Genomic DNA, 5,479 nt, shown 5'->3' on the forward strand with positions numbered 1-5,479 from the left:
TTGCAATTCTAGCACTTTAACCCCCATGCCACCTGCTGGCCTCGGATTCCAACTTCTTGCACCAAAATAAACTTGTACTTTACTTCCATGTTCCCATGAACTTGGTGTGGTCCCCTCATGCTGTGTCTGGAAACCTGAGAACTGGGGCCATGGGAACGCCCAGGGTCTGCTGGTGACACAGACACTCCCACTTGGGGGCAAGGAAGCAGGCTGGGGCTTGGCCGCCCGGCCCCTTCCTTCTCCCCAGGATCTGCTGCCCCCCCCCCCCCCCGTCTCGTTCCCCTGCTGCTCTAATTGCCCCAACCACGGAGCTTAGAACACACACGTCTGTTATCTCAGGGTTCTCTAGATCCGAAGTCTGACGTGGGGCTCCATCCATGGCTCACCATGCCCAGGAAGCTGCCCCCCAGGACCACTGCCTGGGCTTGGCCTCTAGGCCTTTAATTATTTTCTGGTGTAAGTTTTGGGGTGTGTCTCCCCACACGTGCACACCCTTTCAGTTGGCAGTTTTCCCCACAGAAGGGCCTTGGTGCTTTCTCCGTGCCCACCCCACAGGGTTAGGTGGTGAGGCACTGGCTGCCCTCCACAGCCAGTTCAGCCTCCCTCACTCAGCCCACATGCCCACGTGTTCCAGGTACAACCTGGGTGAGGGCCAGGCCGCCCTGGAAGCCACTGCATATGGTCTGGAGGGGGCCCTGCAGGTGGAGCTGGGAGAGGCTGGGTGTCCAGGGGATGCCTCTCTGGGCCTGGAGCTCCTGACCGCAGTTTCAGGCACTCTTAAGGTGGTCCTGAGAGGCCTGTAGGAGGGAGCCCATCCCTGGGTGGAACCCTCTGCTCTCCTCATCCACACAGTAGACATTTCATTATCGGGTGTTTCCCTCCCACCTCCCCACGGACACTCGCAGTCGGAGTCCTGGTTTACTCGTCCTTGTGAGGCAGCACCTTCCACCCCAGTCTCCAAGTGGCACTCATAAACACCGGCCAGGACAGCCCCTACCCCTCTCCCACCGACGCTGGCCCAGAGGCCAGCTCAGCTCACCCGGAATGAAGGGTCCTGGGGCTTTAGGGCCCTCCTTTTACCTCTTCCAGAGCATTGGGAGGACTTGGCCTTGTGTTAAAGGGTTTTGTAAAATTTACCAAAGTAGGATTTTTAAAAATGTGTTTAAGAGGTCTCCTAAAACTACATCTTTCGAAAGGCCTCACAAGGAGTTCTGGATTGGCCTCTGCCCACCAGACACACTGGCTCGACCTGTTTCTAGAACAGGTCCTGCAATCTCCAGCCTCAGGGCCTTTGCTCAAGCAGGTTTCTCTCCCTTTGAAAAGTCTAGGCGTTCTTCAACTCCCTCGCAGCCTGGGCTTCCCAGTACACCCACAGGCCCTTCCCCTCCCCAGCACCCCAGCCTGGCCAGCAGACTGCTGTTCTCTGCAGAGCCAAGACCTCATTCATCATTTAACCTCCTAACCTCCTCCCTCCCCTTGATGTTATTCCACCTTTCTAGGCCTCCATTTCCTCATCTCTAAATTGGGGGTGGGAGGGAGACAGATGGTGGCAGAGCTGTAAGATGCACTGCTCTTTGAGGCAGACCCAAACGGGAAGGGTCTGGGTTCATGTCCGAGACATCCCTGAGTAAGCTGGGCACACAGGTGCCCATGATCCAGGACCGGCTAAGGCTGGTGGTAGATCAAGGCATCAAGACCCCACAGGGGGGAACCAGCAGTTACTGTAATGGCTATGTCGCTGGACTCCCACATAGCCAACCACAGTTCGTGTCCTGGACTCGGCAGCTTCAAACTCTTACCAGGTATGTGTGTGTACACGTGCCCAAAATCCAAAGAAGAGAATGAAGGAAAAGGGATTGCAGTATGGTCTTCACCCCGAGGGGATGATTTCTTGCTTTCTGTCTCTCCATCTCTCTAGCAAGCACACACACTGTATAGCAAAAATCTCTCTCTCTTCTGCTCATAGAAGAAATAAATGAATATTTTAAAAAGGAAATAATGGGACCAGCAAATGGTGTAAGAGTTAGACCACTGGACTCCCACATAGCCAACCACAGTTCGTGTCCTGGACTCAGCAGCTTCAAACTCTTACCAGGTATGTGTGTGTGCACGTGCCCAAAATCCAGAGAAGAGAATGAAGGAAAAGGGATTGCAGTATGGTCTTCACCCCGAGGGGATGATTTCTTGCTTTCTGTCTCTCCATCTCTCTAGCAAGCACACACACTGTATAGCAAAAATCTCTCTTTAAAAAAACAAAAAAAAAACTCACTCCGGGCGCGTGCGCATGCGTGCCCAAGATCCCGAGAGGAGAATGGAGGAGAATTGCGGCGTGACCATCCCCCCTGGGGGGTGATTTCTCGCTTTCTGTCTCTATGTCTCTCTGTCTGTCTGGTGAGCGAACGCGCCCTGTCGCGAAAAAAACTCTCCAAAAAAAAAAAAAAAGGAAGAAAAGGAAATAAAACACAAAATAGGGATAGTAATCATACCTACTTCTTCAAGCTGTCAGGGGAACTAGGACATGATGCCTGGTGGGCGGGGAGTGCTCCAGAGTGATTATTTCTTCCCAGCCTAGAGAGCAGGGTGTTTTGGGACCGTATGCAGATGAAGGTCGGTTACTGGACTTCCAGAGGAGGGGGACAAAATCAGCCTTCTGAGCCCCGGCTTCTGCCTCTGTGTTGTGGAAGCAATCATCCCTGCTTCATGGCTTTGGGGTGACATTGGGTGACGGACGTTAAAGCACCTACATCTTGTGATAGCCCCATCTCTGCGTGACTTCTGGTCCATTCATTCACTCACGCTTGAGACGCACTGGGATCCGAAGGCAGTTCATTCCTATCTGTCTTAGTTTTCTAGGGCTGCTGTAACGAAGGACCACAGAGTGGATTCCAACAGTGACCACAAGGTTCTGGAGGCTAGAAATCCGAAATCAAGATGTCTGCAGGGCCATGCTGCTGCCGACGCCTATGGGGAATCCTTCCTGCCTGTTCCTAGCATCCTTGCTGGTGATCTGAAAATGGTGCTGGGTGCACGTACATGCACGCCCCAAATCCCAGCAGGAAAGTGGAGCAGCAGGGATTACTATGTGGTCATCCCTCCTGGAGGGTGATTTCTCACTCTCTCTCTCTCTCTGGTGAGTACACTCACTTTATACCCCCCATCCTCTCTGGCCAGCACACATACCCTCTAACAATGAAATAAAAACCAAGGGACTGGTAGGTAGCATGGTGGTTAAGGACACTGGACTCCCACATGGCTGACTGCAGTTTGAGTCCCAGACCAGGCAGCTTGCTTTCTCACTTTTCTCTATCTCTGTCCCTCTCTGAACAAATTAAAAAATGAACAAATAAAGAAGTAAAGTTAAATAAAATAATTCTTTAAAAACAAAAACCAAAAGAGTGGTAGATGTATTTAGAAGTCTCAAAGAAGGGCCAGCCTGTGGCCTGGTGGTTAAAGTGGCTGGATCCTGGGGCCAGCAAGTGGTGTGGTGGGTCTAGATTCCCACATGACTGAAACAGTTTGAGTCCCAGACCTACTGGCTAGAAAATCATGCTGGGCGTGTGTGCATGCATGCCCAAAATTCCAAGAGGAGACGAGGAGAAGGAATTGAGGTGAGGGGTGATCACCCCTGAGGGATGATTTCTCACTTCTCTCTCTGTCTCTGTCAAGTGCACATGCCCTATGACAATAACTTAAAAAAAAAAAAAAAAAAAAGGCTGGATCCCACATGGCCAACAACATAAGACTCAAACCTGACAGCTTCAGAAACAGCGTGTGCGTGCACATGCATACCCAAAATCCTGGAAGGAGGAAGAAATGGAGACGACATTGCAGCATGACCATGCCCCATGTGTGTGGGGGTACTTTCTCCTTTCTCTGTCTGTCTCTATCCAGCAATTGCACGTGCCCTCTGGCAAAATTTATTTTAAAAAATTTTAAAAGTCCCAAAGTAGGCCAAGACAATAAACCTTAGGGTGATATTACAGGTTGACTTGTGTTTCCTCCAGAAAAGATGTTGAACCCTAACCCTCAGCACCTCGGAATGTGAGGGCAGGGGCATGCTATCATCCTCTTGCCTCCATGCTGTCCAACGCCAGGACTTGGGCATGCATGAACATGCACCTGGCATACTTCTCAAGCTGATAGGGCTCAGATCTGAACCACAGTGGATGTGTGGAGTCCAGCTTTCCCACCACTCTGCAATGTGGCCAGCCTAAATCTGTCATTTTGGGACCAGCAGATGGCATAATGGTTACATCGTCCAACTTCCAAATAGTTGACCACAGTTGGAGTCCCAGACCCGGTGGCTTAAAACTCAATGACAAACACATATGCGTGCGGTGGGAGCGCGTGCCCAAGATCCTGAGAGTAGAACAGAGAAGAGACTGTGGCATGGTCATCCTCCTGGGGGTGACATCTCGCTTTCTGTCTCTCTGTCTCTTTGGTGAGCACATGCGTGCTATAGCAAATATCTCACTATAAATAAATCTGTCATTTTACAACACCAGCTGCCCTTGGGTGGCACAGAGCAGCAGGAGAGGCTCCTCTTCAGGCAGCCTGGCACACACTGCCAGGCTCAGCGAGCTCTCCTGGCTCCAGAGCCTCCCTCCGACTAGAGGCCCTGCTAAGACCACTCATGGGGCCAGTGCAGTAAAATGAGGTCTTCACAGCCCCCAGGGACACTCCAGACTCACCAGAACATGGGCGGCAGAGGTGGTCCCTTCTGAGGCTGGGCATTTCTGCCGCATCCTACAGCAGCATCGGACACTCCTGCAGGCCTTTCCAGCCCTGGGCTGGCCGGGCATAGGTGGCCCCAGCCACACCCACAGCCCACCACACCCACAACCAGCTTAGACCCACTACTGCGGGCTTCTCACACTGGCCGGCCCCTGGAAGGTCAGGGGCCCTGCTGGATTCAGAAAAGCTACAGCAGGGTGGCCCAGGGAACTCCCACCCATGCAGAAAAGACAAAGGCTCAAGGAGCACAGTCAGATAAGGTGGGAAGGAGAGGGCAGGGGCAAGTATGTGAGGGGCCTCAGACATGCATCGCTGCATAGTCCCAGCTGGGCCTGGGTAGGAGGTTCCAGGGTGAGTGACTGAGTTAGGTACCTAAGAGGGTGTCAATTCAGAGTCCAGTCAGCTTTTCAGCAACACAAAGGGCTGGGAAAACAGGCCACTTGGCACACATGGCAGCCCTGACAGATGAGCTGGCCACACTCAAGACAAAGGGGGACAGACAATGGCTTCTCAGCCTTTTAGCTAAGATCAGGTGTGGAGGAACAGACAACAAACAGATGGGGAGGAAATCAGTGATTAAAAGAGGCTTCCTTGGGGCCAGCAGGTGGTGTGGTGGTTGAGGTGCTAGACACTCCCACATGCTTGACCATGGTTCAAGTCCTGGACCTGGTGGCTTGCTTTCTCACTTTTTCTATGTGTGTGTGTGTGTATGTGTGTGTGTGTCTGGCCAAAATACAAATAAACA

This window comes from Tupaia chinensis, unplaced genomic scaffold, assembly GCF_000334495.1.
Source record: "Tupaia chinensis unplaced genomic scaffold, TupChi_1.0 Scaffold000273_1, whole genome shotgun sequence".
In the NCBI taxonomy this organism is placed as follows: domain Eukaryota; kingdom Metazoa; phylum Chordata; class Mammalia; order Scandentia; family Tupaiidae; genus Tupaia; species Tupaia belangeri.